The 23,294-nt window shown below is 45.8% G+C and overlaps 1 long non-coding RNA gene across 1 annotated transcript; it reads right to left on the bottom strand.

The window, feature by feature from the left end:
- Positions 1-255: 255 nt before the first annotated feature.
- Positions 256-23,049, bottom strand: LOC147109105 (uncharacterized). The gene is made up of 2 exons (XR_015080174.1): positions 21,565-23,049; positions 256-1,363 (listed from the first exon to the last, which is right to left on the bottom strand). It is a non-coding gene; the product is annotated as an uncharacterized LOC147109105 (long non-coding RNA).
- Between the last annotated feature and the right edge of the window lie 245 nt (positions 23,050-23,294).

The following is a 23,294-nucleotide window of genomic DNA, read 5'->3' as shown; positions in this document are numbered from 1 at the left end:
TTATACACTGTTGTGACCAAAAGATTGGGAAGCAATCTGCTCGCATCCTCTGCCAATCCTGCTCTGGCCTTTTGTGCGGTGCGAGAGAGCAGCTCAGGCAATTCTCGGACTCTTGCTGTGGAAAAGCTCCTGGCTTCCACTTGGCACTTTTCCATAGAATCATAGAATGACACAGCACAGAAGGTGGCCATTGGGCCCATTGTGCCTGTGTCGGCTCTTTGGTAGAGCTATCCAATTAATCCCACTCGTCTGCCCTTTCCCCCATAGTCCTGTAACTTTTTTTTCCCTTCAAGTATTTATTCAATTCTCTTCTGAATGTTACTAATGAATCTGCTTCCACCACCCTTTCAGGCAGTGCATTCCAGATCACAACAACTCGCTGCGTATAAAAAAAAGTCCTCATATCATCTTTTACCAATCACCTCAAATCTGTATCCTCTGGTTATCCACCCTTCTGTCGTTGGAAACAGTTTCTCCCTATTTACTTGATCAAAACATAATTTTAAACGCATCTTTATTACATCATTGCACCCAAGACCAAGAACTCAGTGGTGGTGGATGGGGGGATGGGTATTTTCCCACATGCCATCATTCTCTGCCACTGGACATTGGTGTTTTAACACATTTCACCACTACGTTGATGATACCTTATACTGCAAAGAAGAGCATGCACTCTCTTTACCCCGCTTCGATTCCTGGCAGGCGGCCACCCCCCTCATGTTGTATCGCTGCAATCAAGAGAGCAGAACAGACAAGACTGTTCGCGAACCCCTTATGCTTCTAGCTGGACGATGAGGCACACAGCAGCAGCTTGGTGGGGACAGCTTATCTGCTTTTTCCTGTGCAGCGAGGTTGGGAATTCAGGAGAGGGCTAGGGTTTGACCCAGTGTGTCTCTGCTGTTTGTAGCCCAACGTTGGTTTGTACCAGGACAACGAAACTGAAATGGCCCCCACAAAAACCATTCACTTTTTAAAATGAGAGGCAAGTGTAAAAATGGAGGAATTTAGTTTGGCATCAACTCATTAACACAAACATGTGAGATGTTTAGTGGAATGCGTGTGCCAATTTGGTTCAAAGTGCGGGTTGGAGTATTTCCACTAAACAGGCTCTACAGTTGACTAAGTGTTTTCTTTCAAATGGGGCAACTTTACATGGCGACAGTGGACTCTAACATCACTATAAATTTCACTCCTGATTCGAAGGGGTAGGGGAGAGTAAAGCCACGTAATAATTTTCGTTCGCTTCCCACAGCCTGGGTCGCACTTTCCTGCCGATGGATCTGGCTACACCACCTACCTCCTTTTCATCTTCCAGCCCCTTCTTGCTTCCTTCCATGATGCCTGCCCTCTGACTCCACAGCAGCTAAAACGACAGATTTTTAAATGTTATGAGATTTTACATAATTTTGTTGTCACTGTTCACTACTTCTAGAAGCCAAAATCCAGCGTGATTTAAAAAGAAATAATTTTAAGCTATTATCTCCCCTTTTCCTGCATTCCCTGGGCCATGCAACATATCGCAACAATGCCCAAAAAGAGCACGCTCAATGTCCCTCTGACTATTCAATAAGTTAAGTTTATAGAGCTGGCCCTGTTTCTGGCTGGGACGAGAGATCACTGGTACAGGACGTAGACACGGTATAACATTAATCAGTCTCCTGGACTAGTTTTGATCACCTAAGGGGGTCGGAGAGGAATTTTCCAATTTTTTCCCCCCTAATTGGCCTGGGATTTTATCTGTTTTTTCACCTATCCCAGGAGATCACACGGCTTCCAGGTGGGGAGTGTCTGTACTGTGATACATAAGATATCACAATTATATGGGACAGGCTGGGTGGAGCAGTAGGTCTCTTCCTGTCTGTCATGTTTAGTATGTTCGTACAATGTTGCAGGGCAGTTATCCTTCTCTCCTTGCAGGGTACTACACTGGGCACCTCACCATAACACGGGTTAAAAAACAGAAACTTTTGGATAAAACTCACACAATTTTACAGCACAGAGGGACATTCCTTTGCCCTTTAAAATTTTTCCTTTTTAAGTATTTATCCACTCTCTTTTAAAAGCCATCATTGATTCTGGCTCCACGGTTGCTTCTGGTTGGACATTCCATGCACTAACAACCCTCTGTGTAATAAATTTTCTCCTAATATCTCATTCGCTCTTTGCCGATGATCTTAAATTTAGCTCTCTAGCTACTGACCAGTAGAATTAGTTTTTCCCCAATTTACCAAATCACAAACCTTCTTAATTCTGAACAGCTCTTTACATTCTAGTGAAAAGTAGCACCACTAGCTTCTTCTAACCTCTCGTGCCTGTTATCATCTTAGTAAATCTTTTCTGTACCCTCCCACTTTTAAAGATTTGTACATCTGAACCGTTAAAGTTTCTCTGCTCTTCTACTCCTTGAAGTTTTACCATTTCGTGTACATTTTGGTCCCTATTCTGCCTCCCAAAAAGTATCGCCTTATATTTCTGAGCAATTTATTTTCTCCAACATTTATCAGCTCAATCAACTAGCCCACGTCCTCTTCACAGTTAATCGCATTGCCTGATTTTATGTCATCTGCAAAATTTGATATTGTGCCCGAGTCTAGATCAGTAATATGTTGAGGAGAGATCCGATACTGACGCTTGATGACGCCACTTTTTACATCCCTCCAGTCTGAAAAACATCTACTAACCGCTACTCTGTTGTCTGTCCTTTAGCCAACTTCCTGACAATGCTGCCACATACCCTCCAATACCGTGCACCTTAATTATTAATCAACAAGCCTCTTTTGTGGTGCCTTATCGAACACCCTTTCAAACCCACATGCACAACATCCACTGCATTTCTTTCACCAATACACTCCAATATTCCCTCAAACTGAAAAGTTGTCAGACAACGGCTTTATCTTTTACAAGTCTTTCCAAGTGAGTATAAATTTTATCCCATATTATAACCAACTTGGGGCGACTGGTTTATAGATATCCAGCTTACTCCCTTTTCCCATCTTCAATACAGTTGCTACATTGATAGTCCTCTGGTAGAACTCCCGTATCAAAGGATGTTTGACAGATTGTGGTCAGAGCCTCTGCCATTTCCTCGGTGGCCTCCCTCAACATTCATCAGGGCCCCATGCCCCGTCCACTGACAATGTCACTTCCACCAACTTCTGGTTTTTAAAATATATATATATTTTTAAAAACTGTTCACCTTACAGCTTAAAAATCTTTAAGGAATATTTAGTTCCCCTCTAGCAACTTCCACCTTCACAAAATAAAAAAAAAAACTCTACAGTTTCCAGCGGAGATGATCAATTTGTGAAGTGAACACTGAGCAACTTCGATTTCTGATGAAATCATCTTGTAATTCACAGGTTTTTCCAAGTGACTTTCACAGCACTGTCATTACTCGCCAGTCCCGTGATTTGCAGACGCTCTTTTAATGCATGTGCTCGACAGGGGAAATTCAAATGTAGAAAGCTACGTTTAGTTGCCCATGCGAATTGCAAGCATCGAGAAACTTCTGCAAATCGGGTGGCTCCCGAGTGTTGGCGCTGCGGTGAGTTTTTACATAATTTTCTGTTTAAAATTTAAAACTTCAAAATTCACTTTTTTGACTGCTCAACTTTTGCATCCACATTGAAGATTGCCAGGGTGAGGTACACCAATATAGTTTGCACAGGTTATTTGGAAATTAACACAGCTGGTCAAATTACTTTGAACAAGAAGCAAAGAAAAAGCTGCAAATGCTGGAAATCTGAAAGAAAAACAGAAAATCCCAGGCACACTCGGCAGGTCAGTCAGCACCTGTGGAGAGAACAGACAAGTTACTTTCAGGTGTAGACCCATCATCAGAATTGGAGAACATTAGATGAACAGTACTTCAAAAGGAACAGAAAAAGGCGAGGAGGAAGAAAAAACACTACACACACGCACGAGAGAGGACGCAGAATTATCTGTAAAGTTCATAAATAGAAAACAGGATTTGGTTGAATGGCTGAAATGATACTAACAGGAGATGATAGGAAAAAGAATGATAAAATGAATGATAAAATAAATGGACATACATTTAAGAGACATGGAGAAATTGTAAATAGCTGAGGCGGCAGAGGATAAGGCAAGTCTGAAATGGAAATGGGAAAAGATGGCAAAGTGGAACAGAATCCAGCACCTTACAAAAAGAAAATAGTAGGCCGACACCACGGGTGTAGAGTGTCCCACCAGCGTGATGTTCTAACACAAGGTCCTCATCCCAAACACCAAAAGTACTTCTGCTTTTATTACCCATTTACACTGGATTAATATTATTGCCTTCTGCCAACTGACTCCTCTAAAAAGGAAGTTACACATAGGCCTGGTGAAGAGTAGATGTAAAGGTTATCAAGATACAAACTGATGCAGAACGATGAACTGTATGGAACAATATGGTTCCAGTCACGTTGGCTCCATGTGAATCTTCCCACTGAATGAAGACGACAAATTTTAATGTTACATTGATAATCAAAGTGAGGCTTTCCCACTGCTGCATCAATGTGTAAACTTGACACTGTCGAGGCAAAAAAACAGAACAGCAATTCAGACCGACCAGATGATGGTCTGCTTCCTCTGATGGCGATATCAATCTGAAGTGAAATAGGTTTGGACCATGTCAACGCAGTTCTTAGTGGACACTGGCCCAGAGCATCCACTGTCGCCAATTTGGCTGGTGTGAGAAATGGTAAAAACAGTACCCTGGTCCAGCAGGAGGTTCTTCAGAGCTTGGGACGAAGGCACTTTGCATCTTAGCCTTGCCATACCAGATCATAGAAACATAGAAGATAGGAGCAGGAGTAGGCCATTCGGCCCCTCGAGCCTGCTCCGCCATTCAATGAGATCATGGCTGATCATCCAAATTCAGTACCCTGTCCCTGCCTTCTCCCCATATCCCTTGATCCCTTTAGCCTTAAGAAATATATCTAACGCCTTCTTGAATATATTTAATGAATTGGCCTCAACTGCGCTGTGCGGCAGAGAATTCCACAGGTTCACCACTCTCTGGGTGAAGAAATTCCTCCTCATCTCTGTCCTAAATGGCTTACCCTTTATCCTTAGACTGTGACTCCTGGTTCTGGACTCCCCCGCCATCGGGAACATCCTTCCTGCATCTAGTCTGTCTAGTCCTGTTAGAATTTTATAAGTTTCAATGAGATCCCTCTCATTCTTCTAAACTCTAGCGACTATAAGCCTAATCGACCCAATCTCTCCTCATACGTCATTCCTGCCATCCAAGGTATCAGTCTGGTGAATCTTCGCTGCACTCTCTCCATGGCAAGAACATCCTTCCTCTGATAAGGCGACCAAAACTGCACAGAATACTCAAGGTGTGGTCTCACCAAGGCCCTGTACAACTGCAGCAAGACATTCTTGTTCCTGTACTCAAACCCTCTCGCTACGAAGGCCAACATACCATTTGCCTTCTTAACCGCCTGCTGCACCTGCATGCTTACCTTCAGTGATTGGTGCACAAGGACACCCAGGTCTCGTTGTACTTCCCCTTTTCCCAATCTATTGCTGTTCAGATAATAATCTGCCTTCCTGTTTTTGCCACCGAAATGGATAACCTCGCATTTATCCACATTATACTGCATTTGCCATGCATCTGCCCAATCACCCAACCTGTATAAATTACACACAAACAAAACAAAAAAATCAAAAGGGATATCAAAACTGTTGGCAATTCTTTGTTGCTTTTTGTAAAAAAAAAAAAGGGGCTTTGATTAGCGAGATCTTCGAGTGCCTAATGCTGACACAAGTTGCTCAATATGGTTAGTGCTCTGTTCCCCAACACCAACATCCCTCAACGCAAGCACTATAAATTACACACAAACAAAACAAAAAAATCAAAAGGGACATCAAAACTGTTGGCAAATCTTGTTGCTTTTTTTTTTAAAAAGGGGCTTTGATTAGCGAGATCCCCTCAACTCGTTTGATCTCCGATTTGTTTTAATATTTTTTTTTACATTGGTAAAATTTAGTGCCACTGTATTTCAAAAACATGTAATAAATTCAGCCTATGACAATGTTTTTGAAGATAGTTCTTTGACAAGAATAAACATCAAAAATCTCTCGGCACTTAATTCTCAGTCCAATGACCTGATTTTACTGAACTTTGTACGAGTCAAACATAAAAGGTATATGCTAACAAATGTACATGCTCTTATAGATGGGTGTGCGTCAAAGGTAGATTCCCGATGCAAGTAATATTAAGAAAATACGAAAGTAGCCAAAGGGGCTGCGGCTGATGTAATCAAATGAAGAACCAGAGATGTCAGTGCTCAGATCTGCCTGAAAATGAAGCACTGACCTACTGCAGTGCAACGGCGGTGAGATACAGCTTTGTTCTTCAATCTTGAGAGTTCCAATTTCAGTCAGGCTAAGGTAGAAAGGCATCAAATGCTATCCCAAAGGAAGGGAAGGCCATTTCCAGACTGGACTCTGACAACTCTTACCGACTGATGAACGAAGGACCAAGAGAGGGGAAGAATAGAGTATGAGAATAAACTTGCAAGGAACATAAAAGTGGACTATAAAAGTTTCTACAAGTATGTAAAAAGAAAAAGATTAGTGAAGACAAATGTAGGCCCATTAGTCAGAAACGGGAGAATTTATAAAGGGGAACAAGGAAATGGCAGAACAATTAAACAAATACTTTGGTTCTGTCTTCACAGAAGAGGACACAAATAACTTCCCAAAAATGTGAAGGAACCAAGGGTCTAGTGAGAAGGAGGAATTAAAGGAAATTAGTATTCGTAAAAAAAGTGCTGGAGAAATTAATGGGACTGAAAGCTGATAAATCCCCAGGGCCTGATAATCTGCATCCCAGAGTACTAAAAGAGGTAGCCATGGAAATAGTGGATGCATTGGTTGTAAAAGGCTATAAAAGGCTCCAGAGACCAGGTAAGGCCTCAGAGTGTCGGCGGGAAACTCGAGCGGCAGAGCGGGGCTATAAAAGGCTCCAGAGACCAGGTAAGGCTTACTAATCTCCGAACTCGGAACTCAAAGGGAAGGAGAGGTGTAAAAAATAATCGAAGTGTGACGTCACCAGAAAGCAGGTAAGTGATTGGTTGGCGAGTATTTCTCTCTTTTTAAACTTAAACTCTGTGGTTTATAGTTTCTAAGGTGTGAGATTCATCATCTAAAATCGGGGCAGAGGGTATTTAATAATAATATTAATAAATTTAATTAATTACATAGAATGGGAGAGCAGGTGATGTGTTGCTGCTGCAATATGTGGGAGCTGGTGGACACCATTGATGCTCACGGTGATCACATTTGCAGTAAGTGCTGGCTGCTCGAGGAATTCCGGCTCCGTGTTGATGAGCTGGAATCCGAGCTTCAAACACTGAGACACATCAGGGAGGGGGAGAGTTACGGGGACTCTGTGTTTCAGGAGGTAGTCACACCAATTAGAGTAATTAATTCAGATGTAGTCCATGGCCAGGGACAGGATGGTGTGACTAGAAGTGAGGCAGGTACGGGGATCCAGGAGGTCATGTTGGAGGAGCCACAGCCCTTGCACTTGTCCAACAGGTTTGAGGTTCTTACTCCCTGTGAGGATGGGAACGGGGACTGCGGGGAGGATGAGCAACCTGGCCACAGCACCGTGGAGCAGGGGGCCATTCAAGTGGGGGGAGTTGTAGTGGTAGGGGATAGTATCGTTAGGGGGATAGATAGGGTTCTTTGCAGCCGAGAGCGAGAGTCCCAAAGGCTGTGTTGCCTGCCCGGTGCCAGGGTTAAGGACATCTCCTCTGGGCTGGAGAGAAACTTGGAGTGGGAGGGGGGGGATCCAGTTGTCGTGGTCCATGTTGGTACCAATGACATAGATAGGACAAGGAAAGAGGTTCTGCTGAGGGAGTTTGAGCAGCTAGGGGCCAAATTAAAAAGCAGAACCACAAGGGTAATAATCTCTGGATTACTACCTGAGCCACGTGCAAATTTAGCTAGGGTAAATAAAATTGGAGAGTTAAATGCGTGGCTCAAAGACTGGTGTGGGAGAAATGGGTTTTGCTTCTTGGGACACTGGCATCAGTACTGGGACAGGAGGGAGCTGTTCCGTTGGGACGGACTTCACTTGGCCAGTGCTGGGACTAGAATCCTGGCAAATTGAGTAACTAGGGCTGTAGAGAGGGCTTTAAACTAATTCGTGGGGGGGAGGTTTTAAGAGAGCGAAAAATAAAAATGACAGCGGAGAAGGCAATAGAGCAAGGTAGCAGTGGGGGAATTAAAAACCAGAGCGTGTCAGGAAGGGACAGAATGTATAATGATAAAGGTAAAGTAGTAAAAGGGGTAAAAGCAGGAATAAATTGTCAGAAAACATATTTGAAAGTTCTTTATCTGAATGCACGCAGCATTCGTAACAAACTAGACGAGTTGACGGTACAAATAACTACACATGGGTATGATCTGGTGGCCATTACGGAAACATGGCTGCAAGATGATCATGACTGGGAACGAAACATACAAGGGTATTTGACAAGTAGGAAGGACAGACAGGAAGGAAAGGGAGGTGGGGTTGCTATGTTAGTCAAGGATGGAATCACTGCAATAGTCAGAAATGATATTGGGTCAAAGGATCAGGATAGTGAAACAGTTTGGGTGGAGATAAGGAATAATAAGGGGAAAAAGTCACTAGTGGGCGTAGTCTATAGGCCTCCTAACAGTTGCAACTCTGTTAGTCGGAGTATAAATCAGGAAATAGTTGGGGCTTGTAATAAGGGAACAGCTATAATCATGGGGGATTTTAACTTTCATATTGACTGGACTAATCAAATTGGGCATGGCAGCATTGAGGAAGAGTTCATAGAGTGTATTAGGGACGGGTTCCTTGAGCAGTATGTAACTGAACCAACCAGGGGGCAGGCAATCTTAGATCTGGTCCTGTGTAATGAGACAGGATTAATAAAAAATGTCCTAGTAAAGGATCCCCTTGGAGTGAGTGACCATAATATGGTTGAATTCCAAATTCAGTTTGAGGGTGAGAGAGTTGGATCTCAAACCAGCGTACTGAGCTTAAATAAAGGAGACTATGAAGGTATGAGAGTAGAATTGACTAAAGTGGACTGGGAAAACAGATTAAAGTGTAAGACGGTACAAGAGCAGTGGTCTACATTCAAGGAGATATTTCACATCTTTCAAGATAAATATATTCCACTGAGGAAAAAGGGGAGTAAAAGAAAAGACAGCCATCCGTGGTTTAGTAAAGTAATAAAGGATAGTATCTGACTGAAAACAAGGGCATATAAAGTAGCCAAATCTAGTGGGAGGATAGAAGATTGGGAAGCATTTAAAAGCCAGCAAACAATAACTAAAAGATTAATTAAGAAAGGGAAGACAGATTATGAAAGTAAACTAGCAAAAAATATAAAAACAGATAGCAAGAGTTTCTACAGCTATATAAAAAGAAAAAGGGTGGCGAAAGTGAACGTTGGTCACTTGGAGGATGAGACCGGGAAACTAGTGGTGGGGAACATGGAGATGGCAAAGACGCTGAACAAATATTTTGTCAGTCTTTACAGTAGAGGACACTAAAAATATCCCAACACTGGACAAACAGGGGGCAATGGTGGGGGGGGGGGGGGGAGGAGCTAAACACGATTAAAATCACTAAGGAGACGGTACTCGGTAAAATAATGGGACTTAAGGCGGATAAATCCCCCAGACCTGATGGCCTACATCCTAGGGTCTTGAGAGAAGTGGCGGTAGGGATTGTGGATGCATTGGTGATTATTTTCCAAAACTCCCTGGACTCAGGAAAGGTCCCGGCAGATTGGAAAACTGCTAATGTAACACCCTTATTTAAGAAGGGAAGTAGACAAAAAGCTGGAAACTATAGACCAGTTAGCCTAATATCTGTGGTTGGCAAAATGTTGGAGTCCATTATTAAGGAAACAGTAACAGAGCATTTGGATAAACATAATTTAATAGGACAGTCAGCATGGTTTTACGAAGGGGAAGTCATGTTTGACAAATTTGCTCGAATTCTTTGAGGATGTAACATACAGGGTGGATAAAGGGGAACCAGTGGATGTAGTGTATTTGGACTTCCAAAAGGCATTTGACAAGGTTCCACACAAAAGATTACTGATCAAGATAAAAAATCACAGGATTGGGGGTAATATACTGGCATGGGTGGAATCACAGAATCACAGAATCTACAGTGCAGATAGAGGCCATTTCGGCCCATCGAGCCTGCACCGACACATATCCCACCCTATCCCCGTAACCCCACGTATTTAATCCCCTAATACTAAGGGTCAATTTATCATAGCCAAATCAACCTAACCTGCACATCTTTGGACTGTGGGAGGAAACCGGAGCACCCGGAGGAAACCCACGCAGACACAGGGAGAATGTGCAAACTCCACACAGATTGGCTATCTAACAGAAAACAAAGAGTTGGGATAAATGGTTCATTCTTAGGATGGCAATCAGTAACTAGTGGTGTTCCGCAGGGGTCAGTGCTGGGACCCCAACTCTTTACGATCCATATTAACGATTTGGAGGAAGGGACCGAGTGCAATGTATCCAAGTTTGCCGATGATACTAAGATGGGAGGGAAAGCAGTGAGTGAGGAGGACATAAAAAACCTGCAAAAGGACATAGACAGGCTAAGTGAGTGGGCAGAGATTTGGCAGATGGAATATAATATTGGTAAGCGTGAGGTTATGCACTTTGGCAGAAAAAATCAAAGAGCAAGTTATTATCTAAATGGATAATCTAAACTGCAAAGTGCTACATTACAAAGGGATCTGGGGGTCCTGGTGCATGAAACATAAAAAGTTAGTATGCAGGTGCAGCAGGTGATCAGGAAGGCCAATGGAATCTTGGCTTTTATTGCAAGGGGGATGGAGTATAATAACAGGGAGGTCTTGCTGCAGTTATACAGGGTATTGGTGAGGCCACACCTGGAATACTGCGTGCAGTTTTGGTTTCCATATTTAAGGAAAGATATACTTGCTCTCGAGGCGGTTCAGAGAAGGTTCACACGGTTGATTCTGGAGATGAGGGGGTTGACGTATGAGGAAAGGTTGAGTAGGTTGGGCCTCTACTCATTGGAGTTCAGAAGAATGAGAGGCGATCTTATCGAAACATATAAGATTGTGAGGGGTCTTGATCGGGTGGATGCGGTGAGGATGTTTCCACTGATGGGTGAGACTAGAACTAGGGGGCATAATCTTAGAATAAGGGGCTGCCCTTTCAAAACTGAGATGAGGAGAAACTTCTTCACTCAGAGGGTAGTAAATCTATGGAATTTGCTACCCCAGAGAGCTGTGGAAGCTGCAACATTAAATAAATTTAAAACAGAGATAGACAGTTTCCTAGCAGACAAGGGAATTAGGGGTTACAGGGAGAGGGCAGGGAAGTGGACATTAGTCTAGATTCGGATCAGCCATGATCCTATTGAATGGCGGAGCAGGCCCGAGGGGCCGTATGACCTACTCCTGCTTCTACTTCTTATGTAAAATTCTATAGATTATGGAACAGTTCCTGCAGGTTGGAGGGTGGCAAATGTAACCCCACTATTTAAAAAAGGAGAGAGAAAACAGGGAACTACAGACTGGTTAGCCTAACATCAGTAGTAGGGAAAATGCTAGAGTCTATTACAAAGGATGTCATAACAGGACACTTGGAAAAGTCAACATGGATTTATGAAAGGGAAATCGTGTTTGACAAACCTACTGGAGTTTTTTGAGGATGTAACTGGTACAATAGATAAGAGAGAACCAGTGGATGTGGTGTATTTGGATTTTCAGAAGGCCTTTGATAAAGTCCCACATAAGAGGTTAGTGTGCAAAATTAAAGCACATGGGATTGGGGGTAATATACTGCATGGATTGAAAATTGGTAACAGACAGGAAACAGAGAGTAGGAATAAATGGGTCTTTTTCAGGGTGGCAGGCGGTGAGTAGTGGGGTACCGCAGGGATCAGTGCTTGGGCCCCAGCTATTCACAATATATATCAATGATTTGGATGAGGGAGCCAAATGTAATAGTTCCAAGTTTGCTGATGACACAAAACTAGGTGGGATTGCGAGTTGTGAGGAGGATGCAAAGAGGCTTCAAGGCGATTTAGACAAGTTGAGTGAGTGGGCAAATACATGGCAGATGCAGTATAACGTGGATAAATGTGAAGTTATCCACTTCGGTAGGAAAAACAGAAAGGCAGAGTGTTATAAATCTCATCATGAAGAAACGACTCATGAAATAACACTGGACGGCCAGCTGGTGGCGCCGTCCAAGGAGTATAAATACTCGGGTGTGGGCCCAGCTTGCCCAGGGACATTCTGTAAGACAGGAACTAGCGAAGTACAACTAGACCTCCATGTTCTGAAACAAGTTGATTAAAGCCTTGCTTTATACTCAAACCAAGTGCGTAGTGAGTTTTATTACGTCTATTTAATCAACTTGATATCGACTCCACGCTTTGGGTGATTTCGGGAACAGCCAGCTACGACTCGAACCGTAGAAGGGAACTCAGACAAGTAATCGATCCATCATGGAGAAACTACTCAGACCCGCCCGTCTCGACCTGGACCCGAATTCACTTACAGCTGCTAAGGTATGGAAACACTGGTATCGTACTTTCAGCAACTTCCTTGAGGAGTGTGGTGAGAATGTTCCTAATAAGTTACAAATGCTTGCTAATTATGTATCCCCTCATGTGTTTGATTATATCGAAGACTGTGTAGACTATGACGCCTCTATCCAAATACTACAGCAGCTATATGTCAAGTCCTCAAACAAAATTTTTGCTCGGCATCTACTGGCCACAACTCGACAACAACCCAGGGAATCACCTGACTAATTCCTTCAGAAACTTCGCAGGCTCAGCAAGGATTGTAATCTTAAAGCTGTTACAGCTGAGCAGTACCAGGAGTTAATTCGTGATTCCTTTATTAATGGGATTGCGTCTCCCTTCATACGTCAGCGTCTGTTGGAGAATAAAACCCTCAAGTTACAGGCTGCCTATGACCAGGCATGTTCTCTGGACTTAGCAAAGAGGAATGCAGATACCTATCTTTCACCACATGCACGAGCTGCTACTATCACTTTTAGTGACTCCTTCGATAGGCCTCAGGCGGAAGCCCTCACGGATGATGACTCCAACCTGGCTGATGGCAACCCTACCCTAGAAATCTTCACTGATGACAACCCTGCCCTAGCGGCATCTTGGCAATCTGGAAGGAAGTGTTTCTTCTGTGGAGGTGCGTTCCATTATAGGAAATTTTGTCCTGCTCGTAACGCAACCTGCAATCATTGCAGCAAGAAAGGTCACTTTTCTCAGGTATGCCAGTCAAGAGCCTCTGTTAGTAAGAAAGGCCACTTTTCTAAGGTATACCGGTCGGAGGTATATCCTCCGCCTGCTTCACGACGACATGCAAGCCGTGATCCTGACCAACGGTTCCACCACAGACCCAATTCACGTACAAACCGGGGTCAAGCAAGGCTGTGTCATCGCACCAACGCTCTTCTCAATCTTCCTTGCTGCAATGCTCCATCTCACGCTCAGTAAGCTCCCCACTGGAGTGGAGTTAATTTACAGAACGGGAAACTGTTCAACCTCCGTCGCCTCCAGTCCAGATCCAAGGTCGTCCCATCCTCTGTCGTCGAATTACAGTATGCAGACGATGCTTGCGTCTGCGCTCACTCGGAGGTCGAACTCCAAACCATCGTAAACACCTTCACCGACGCAAACGAGAGCATGGGCCTTACACTAAACATCCGTAAGACAAAGGTCCTCTACCAACCTGCCCCCGCCACACAGTGCTGCCCCCCGATTATCAAAATCCATGACAAGGCCTTGGACAACGTGGACCACTTTCCATACCTCGGGAGCCTACTGTCAACAAGGGCAGACATCGACGACGAAGTCCAACACTGCCTTCAGTGTGCTAGTGCAGCCTTCGGTCACCTGAGGAAGAGAGTGTTTGAAGACCAGGACCTCAAACCCGACACTAAGCTCATGGTCTACAGGGCAGCAGTGATACCTGCCCTGCTGTATGCCTCAGAGACATGGACCATGTACAGCAAGCACCTCAAAGCACTGGAGAGGTACCACCAACGCTGCCTCCGCGAGATCCTGCAAATCCATTGGCAGGATAGGCACACCAACGTCAGTGTTCTTGCTCAGGCCAACATCCCCAGCATCGAAGCTCTGACCACGCTCAATCAGCTCCGATGGACGGGTCACATTGTCCACATGCCAGATACGAGACTCCCAAAACAAGCGCTCTACTCGGAGCTCCGGCACGGCAAGAGAGCCCCAGGTGGGCAGAGGAAATGCTTCAAGGACACCCTCAAAGCCTCCTTGAAAAAGTGTAACATCCCCACCGACACCTGGGAATCCCTGGCCCAAGACCGCACAAAGTGGAGGAGAAGCATCCGGGAAGGCGCCGAACACCTCGAGTCTCTTCGCCGGGAGCAAGCGGAAGCCAAGCGCAGGCAGCGCAAGGAGCGCACGTCAACCCAAGCACCCCACCCACCCGCCCCTTCTACCAACGTCTGCCCCACCTGTGACAGAGACTGTAGGTCCCGCATTGGACTAATCAGTCACCTGCGAGCTCATTTTTAATGTGGAAGCAAGTCATCCTCGGTTCCGAGGGACTGCCTAAGAAGGAGAAGACCAGTCGAGAGCTCCTGTTAGTTTTGCAGCTACTATCTATAAAACTGCTCCTCCCCCAAGAGCCACGACTAAGGTTACAGCTGCTATCTATGAAACTGCTCCTCCCCCAAGAACCACTACTAAGGTTACAGCTGTCAAGGGTAAAACTGCCCCTCCTCCCATCACAGCTGTTTTTCCCCAAAGTCTGTCCCATGCAGCCATGAAAGTTTCGGTAAATGGACACATTTTGAGTGCACTAATCGACTCATGCAGCTCCGACAGCTTCATTAGTGAGCGGGCTGTCAGTAAGTTAAAACTGCGTATTTACCCCTCGGACAGGGAAATTGCAATGGCTCTGACGACACTGACCACCAATTCTTCCGGCTTTTGTCTTGTCGACCTTATTCTCAATGGTCGCACTTATTTCTCCACCTGGCTCGGGGTGCTCAAAAACCTATGCAGTGATGTGCTCCTGGGACAGGATTTCCAGAAACAACACAAAAGACTCACTTTCGAGTTTGGAGGGTCAAAGCCGGAGCTTACTATTTCCAAAGTACTGTTTTGTGCGCTTTCGGCGGCTTTGCTCGACGATGTAGGGGGTGGCGTGTGTCCAGTCAGCTTCACCTCTGACTGTCTGAGCGGTTCGAATCGCTCCCACACCGCTGGGTTCTAGACACCGGACTTAGGTACAGGCGGCGACACAGAAAATCAAGTAGACTAGTGGTTTGGTACATGAAAACCAAAATTCTATTAAAGGCAGAATAAAACACAATCTTACTCAGAGTTACTGATATAGTTACAGGCATATAAAATTACACTTATATGGGAATGGGGAACACACGGCACATCGAGGGAAACAAGTACATTAAAAATCCCCTGATCCTTATCCCACCCCCAATACCTAACTAGATTAAGCTGCGAGGGGCCAGGAATTCATGCTCACCAATTTGAAACCTGTTGCTTTAACTGGTTGTGGGTTTGGAGGTTCACTCTTTTTATCCTTTGGGGTTCGTCGTCGTCATGTGGTCACAAGGCGCAGCGATGAAGTTGTTTGTGCGAAGCACCCTCCTTTTCCTCCGGTAACGTCTTCGTTGGGTACTTTGTCGCGATGGGTCTTCTTCGGGTGGTCGCCGACGGTATTACTGCGGTTGGGGTTCGGTTGGCGGTTTTTACCGTTAAGATTTTCCTACCACCAGCTTATTCTTAATTGGGCTTTACTGTCCAAGTATCAAATGCCAGCTTATAACTAGGCCGTTTGTCTTGATTTTACTGTCCATGCTCCCAACGCCAACTTATTCTTAAATTGGGCTTTACTGTCCATGCATCAAACGCCAGCTTATAACTAGGCCGTTTGTCCCCCAACGCGTCTTCCCACTGCCCTTCTCTGCCTTGACCGGTATTACCGCTCTTCTCGTCTCGTCTGTTTGTGGCCCAGTGTGTCCTGTGCGTTTTCGAATTCGGTTCTCGTTCTCCTCCCCGTTTGGCCCCGGTGTTGTAATGGGCATCCTCGATGTCAGGGCGAGCGGCAAGCGGCAGGAGCAAGAGATAAGAGACCGATCACTACCGGTGGGCCTACAATTATACCTGGTTCTTCACCCCTTATCTGCGCACCAAATCAGGTCAGTCCTTTGTCTAACTTTTGGCAGGCTCGTTTAAAAGGATTACAGCCATTTACTTTAATGACTTCTGGGGCGGTTGTCTCCTGGTATAATGGCTTCGATATCCTGGCTGTTTGTCATTTATGAAACTTAATCGGGTTTCCTGGCTTGGCAGCTACCCGATTATTTATGCGAAGAGTTGATGGCTTTCAGATTAGAGCCATCCTGGCTTGATCTGTTCCAAGGTGAAGAATGCATATTCTGTGTTTACCTAGCTGTCTGGCTTTACAAAGTCTTATCACAGATTCATGCATGTTAGGTTTCGTTTCAGGGCCTGCCTTTTTGCAGGGCCTTGCTTTTAAAAATCCTCTTGGTTTTGGTCACGAGGTCTCGGAAGCCATTTTGGGTACCCCTTTTAATATCTTGTCCATACAGGGTCCCTTTATCCATAACTTTGGGGAATGTGGGAATTTTGAGAACCCTACAACGAGCCCTCCTTGTTTGCCAATCTTTCCCCCCGATGTAAGCCCATAGTCACTAAATCACGACGTTTCAGCCAGGATGATCGATCCTTTATCGAGGCAGAAATCTCTTGCCTTCTAGCTGACGGTATCATTGAGCCATGTTCATCTTCCTGGCGAGCTCAAGTCGTCGTTGTTAAAAATCCTCTGAAGCAACACAAGAAACGTCTTTTCATCGATTACTCGCAAACTATTAACCAGTATACCGACCTGGATACCTACCCACTACCACGCATCGATGACATGGTCAATAACCTTGCCAACTACAAGGTATTTTCAACTTTTGATTTAAAGAGTGCATATCATCAAGTACCGTTAAAGGACTCTGACAAAAAGTATACGGCCTTTGAGGCCAATGGTCGGCTTTACCAGTTTTGTCGCCTTCCATTTGGGGTCACCAATGGGGTGGCCGTCTTTCAACGGGCAATGGATAGCCTAGTCAAACAGGAGAACTGGTCATGACCAGAAGGAGCATGGTGCCAATCTCCAGAAATTTTTTGACGTTCTCCGTCGTCGCAACTTAACCTTAAATAAGTCCAAATCTGTGAAATCAGTACCATCAGTCAACATCCTTGGCTACTGGGTGGGCAATGGTGTCATCAAACAGGATCCGGAGCGACTTCGTCCGCTTCAGGAGCTCCCTCCCCCTATGAATCTCGGCTCTCTTCGTCGGGCACTCGGCATGTTCGCCTATTATGCGAAATGGATACCCCACTTCTCCGACAAGATCCAGCCCCTGCTTCACGCAAAGTCATTTCCATTGGAGGCAACGGCTATTTCAGCTTTCAACCTCCTCAAGCGACAACTGGAAAAAGCCACGCTTCGTTCCATTGATGAAAATCTTCCTTTCATGGTCGAGTGCAATGCATCGGAGGTGGCGATCTCTGCTATCTTGAATCAAGGTGGTCGACCCGTTGCATTTCTGTCCAGAACTTTGCAGGGTAGCGAGCTCCATTATCCTCCTGTCGAGAAGGAGGCTACGGCCATCATCGAAGCTGTACGTAAATGGAGTCATTTTCTCGCTCGTCGCCATTTCACACTTATAACCGATCAGCGCTCCGTGGCCTTTATGCTGGATAACCGGAAACGCACTAAGATCAAGAATAACAAAATACAATTCTGGAGGATGGAATTGGTCGCCTTTGGATACACCATACATTATTGACCCGGCAAAGAGAATGTGGCCCCGGATACCCTCATGCGGGCATTCTGCTCTTCTATGTCAACTTCGAATCTTGCAGATCTTCATACTGACTTATGCCATCCTGGCGTTACCCATATGTTGCAGATTGTGTGATCTAAAAATCTCCCATTTTCTACGGAAGATGTGAAAAGAACATGCTCCTCCTGTAGAATTTGTGCGGAATTAAAACCGCAATTCTTGCGTCCATCGGATGGCTCGCTCATACACGCTATGCAGTGACTCAGCATTGACTTTAAAGGGCCATTGCCTTCCTCAACGCGAAACACCTACTTGCTTACTATGGTGGACGAATATTCACGCTTTCCCTTTGCTTTCCCCTGTCCCAATATGCTTACTTCCACAGTGATCAAATGCCTTGATCAAGTCTTTTCCCTTTGCGGTACGGCCAATTTCATCCACTCTGATCGGGGTCCTTCCTTCATGTCAAGTGAACTCAAAAGTTATCTTTCCCAACGGGGAATCGCCACAAGTAAAACGACACCGTACCATCCCATCGGTAACGGACAGGTTGAGAGATACAACGCTATCATTTGGAACGCTGTTCGTCTTGCACTAAGGTCACACAACCTACCAGACCAGCAGTGGGAAACTATGCTCCCTGACGTGTTGCATTCCATCAGGTCTCTTCTTTCTACATCCACCAATGTCACACCTCACGAGCGATTCTTCAGGTTCCAGCGTCGCTCCACTCATGGGACGTCCCTACCGTCATGGATGGCAGCTCCCGGCCCCGTGCTGCTCCAAAGATTCGTCCGATCTTCTAACACCGATCCTCTCGTCGACGAGGTAGAACTCACGGACGTTAATCCCACGTACGCGCATGTGCGGTACCCTGATGGCCAGGAGTCCACCATTTCGCTCCGGGACCTGGCTCCCTGTCCAGCCGGTCCCACGGACCCAACTGATAGAGGGACCCACGGTGAGGATGCAGACACTCGGCGCTCCCTCGAAGATGACGCCCTACCTGGGACATAGAGAGATCTGTCGGCTGCCCCACCAGATCCACTCGGGGAGCCGAGCGCTCCCCGTGGGATGGCCACCTGAGGTCAGGACGCCGGTTAATCCCCGGCTATCAAACAGGATGAAGCCAGCTCTGTGCTTGTGGGGACCCGCACCCGGAGTCACGATCTCCCCAGCCTCCCTCGGGTCAATCAGGGCAACACGGGCCCTGTCGATCCACCGGTACGGATCAAGCGGCCCAGGAACCAAGACACGGTCCGGGGAGACATGCCTTCCAGCCATAAACAAAGATCTAAAAGACTGCGGCTATTTGTGGTCCGTCTAATCCGTTAGGAGGAAGTCGTCGGACTTCCAAATCTTTTAGGCAGGAAGAATGTTCTAAATCTCATCATCATAAAGAAACTACTCATGAAATAACGCTGGACAGCCAGCTGGTGGCACCGTCCAAGGAGTATAAATACTCGGGCGTGGGCCCAGCTTGCTCAGGGACATTCTGTAAGACAGGAACTAGTGAAGTACAACTAGACCTCCATGTTCTGAAACAAGTTGATTAAAGCCTTGCTTTATACTCAAACCAAGTGCGTAGTGAGTTTTATTATGTCACAGAGTATTATTTAAATGGTGATAGATTGGGAAAAGTTGATGTACAAAGGGACCTGGGTGTCCTTGTACACCTGTCACTGAAAGCAAACATGCAGGTGCAGCAAGCAGTTAGGAAGGCAAATGGTATGTTGGCCTTCATTGCAAGAGGATTTGAGTACAGGAGCAAGGATGTCTTACGGCAGTTACACAGGGCCTTGGTGAGACCACACCTGGAGTACTGTGTGCAGTTTTGGTCTCCTTACCTAAAAAGGGATATACTTACCATAGAGGGAGTGCAGCGAAGGTTCACCAGACTGATTCCTGGGATGGCAGGATTGTCCTATGAGGAGAGATTGGGTCGACTTGGCCTGTATTCACTAGAGTTTAGAAGAACGAGAATGGACCTCATTGCAACGTGTAAAATTCTGACAGGGCTAGACAGACTGGATGCAGGGAGGATGTTTCCCCTGGCTGGGGGGTCTAGAACGAGGCGTCACAGTCTCAGGATCTGGGGTAGGACATTTAGGACTGAGATGAGGAGACATTTCTTCACTCAGAGGGTGGTGAACATGTGGAATTCTCTACCACAGGAGGCTGTGGAGGTCAAGTCACTGAATATATTTAAGGAGATAGATAGATTTCTAGACACAAAAATCATCAAGGAGTATGGGGAGAGAGCGGGAATATGGTATTGAGATAAAGGATCAGCCATGATCTCATTGAATGGCGGAGCAGGCTCGAAGGGCTGAATGGCCTACTCCTGCTCCTATTTTTCTATGTTTTTTTCTAAGACTTCACAGCAGCATTGGTAGAGACTGGCGTGTAGATCAGTTGTCCACCCTTTCTGCTAAAGTTGGTGTATTGTCGATGGAGGGAAAAAATCTTCCTATTTCTCCCTTCTGGATCCTCCAAGTCTGTGTACCTTGGACTGTGGGGAAAGAGGGCAAATGGGGACATTCCACAACCTGATGCCACTCTGTGATTTGCACCCCCACCCCCACCCCCCCATCATCATCCTGATCTGGGGAGGTATGGGTGTGAATGCCAGAATGGCAAGGGGCTTATTGGGGGAAATGGATACCATATCCTCTGACACATTAACACATGGCACCACAGTAAAACTCCTTTAGCTAATTTGTGATGCAGAGCATTATAAGATGATTGTCAAGTCACTTTCACGGATCATCTTTAACTAGATGCAGCTCTACCATTGGTTAAAGGACACTGAACTGAGGACCATGTACATAATTACAAAGGGTTATAGAAAGAGAGCTGCGCCACAACACAGCACTGTGTTGAAAGCAACTGCTTCCAATAGACAAACATAGAAACATAAAAGATAGGAGCAGGAGTAGGCCATTCGGCCCCTCGAGCCTGCTCCGCCATTCAATGAGATCATGGCTAATCATCCAAACTCAGTACCCTGTCCCTGCCTTCTCCCCATATCCCTTGATCCCTTTAGCCTTAAGAAATATATCTAACTCCTTCTTGAATATATTTAATGAATTGGCCTCAACTGCCTTCTGTGGTAGAGAATTCCACAGGTTCACCACTCTCTGGGTGAAGAAATTCCTCCTCATCTCTGTCCTATATGGCTTACCCCTTATCCTTAGACTGTGACCCCTGGTTCTGGACTCCCCCGCCATCGGGAACATCCTTCCTGCATCTAGTCTGTCTAGTCCTGTTAGAATTTTATATAAGTTTCAATGAGATCCCCTCTCATTCTTCTAAACTCTAGCGAATATAAACCTAATCGACACAATCTCTCCTCATACGTCATTCCTGCCATCCCAGGTATCAGTCTGGTGAATCTTCGCTGCACTTCCTCCATGGCAAGAACATCCTTCCTCAGATAAGGCGACAAAACTGCACACAATACTCAAGGTGTGGTCTCACCAAGGCCCTGCACAACTGCAGCAAGACATCTTTGACAAGGGTCTGTAATCGAACAAACCATTCTATTTTGCTGTAACTAAGGTTTTGAATTTTGACAGTCCAAGCACTGAAATAAAAAAAAACCCAAACACAGCTTTGGGATTCCCAAAGCAAGCAAGTTAAAGTGTACTTACTTACCAGAAGTTTAATTGAAGCAGAAACCATAGGCAACACTTTAATTTTCTTCCTGTAATTATTATGTCATTAAAAAGCTTCCTCCATTTTTACCTAGGATAGCAAACAGTCATATGGAATGAGATTAATAATTTAGTTACTGGAATATTAAAATTTCACATTAAATACCAAGGCAGTTAACCTAGCAGATAACATCAGTGTGCAATACAATGAATGGCTTAAGTCATTATGATTAACTAAACAAATACTTGGGTGGTTTCTGCATTAAGAATCAGGCATTTTATGAATTTAAACTTATACATGATACACGAATATTGACCTACTTCTGACACAGAGCCCCATTGACAAAAGAAAGTCACACTCAAAGCTTATTTTCTAACAATTAAATCAAAGTAGTTTTAACTGGATTGTTGATGCGCTATCAATTACTCATAAAAGACTGAGAGTTAGAAGAGTAACTAAAGGCTTTTATTAACAACAGAATGGAGGTCTGCCTCGAGTGGTCGACCGGTCCAGGATACAAAGGCTGGGGAGCAGTCACCTTTATACTAGGACCTGTGGGAGGAGTCAGCCGAGGCATGTCCAGGCATGTACACAGTGGAATACAAACAGGACAAACAGGAATACAAACAGTGGTTTACCACATTCACCCCTTGTTTAAAATTGAGTCCGGCGGGGTGAAGTGTATTAAAAGTTAGTGTATTGGAGTCTCTCCGGAGGTCTTGTCTGCCGCTGTGATCGGCGTGGCGACGGCAGGGGTAGTGAAGCTTCCGGCGTCGAGTCCAGCGTAGGCTGTGGCACAGGCGTGTCGTCCTCGTAGATGTCGAGCGAGTCGCGGGGCCCAGGCCTGCCGTCTGCTGGGGCTGGATATCGGATCGTGGGGGGGGGGGTGGTAGTGGGTAGTGGGTTACTGTGGTCCCCGAGGGTGCAAGGTCTCTTATGGAGACTGTGTCCTCCCGCCCGTCCGGGTATGCGATGTAAGCATACTGGGGGTTGGCGTGGAGGAGGTCGACCCTCTCGACCAGGGGGTCCGTTTTATGGGTCCTCACGTGTCTTCTCAGTAGGACCGGCCCTGGGGACGTCAGCCATGGCGGTAGCGATGTCCCTGATGTGGACTTCCTTGGGAAGACAAACATTTTCTCATGAGGGGTGGCGTTAGTGGCAGTGCAGTGCAGTGACCGAATAGAGTGGAGCGCATCGGGGAGCACATCCTGCCAGCGGGAGGTTGGAAGGCCCCTAGACTTTAAGGCTAGCAGGACGGCCTTCCAAACTGTCGCATTTTCTCTTTCCACCTGTCCGTTCCCCCGGGGGTTGTAACTGGTGGTCCTGCTTGTGGCAATACCCCTAGTTAGCAGGTACTGACGGAGTTCGTCGCTCATAAACGATGAGCCCCGGTCGCTATGGATATAGCTGGGGAAGCCGAACAGGGTGAAGAGGTTGTTCAGACATTTAATGACCGTGGCACTGGTCATGTCCGGGCAGGGGAAGGCGAACGGGAAACGGGAGTACTCATCAATAATATTGAGGAAGTACACATTGCGGTCGGAGGAGGGGAGAGGCCCTTTAAAATCAACGCTCAGGCGCTCGAAGGGGCGAGTGGCTTTTATCAGGTGGGCCCTGTCTGGTCTATAAAAGTGTGGTTTGCACTCAGCGCAGACTTGGCAGTTCCTGGTCATGGTCCTGACCTCCTCAATAGAGTAAGGCAGGTTGCGGGCCTTGATGAGGTGGAAGAA

This window comes from Somniosus microcephalus, chromosome 12 (genome assembly GCF_052327205.1).
Source record: "Somniosus microcephalus isolate GS21.2 chromosome 12, FLI_Smic_1.0, whole genome shotgun sequence".
Classification (NCBI taxonomy): domain Eukaryota; kingdom Metazoa; phylum Chordata; class Chondrichthyes; order Squaliformes; family Somniosidae; genus Somniosus; species Somniosus microcephalus.
This window is presented reverse-complemented; position numbering and strand designations above follow the sequence as displayed.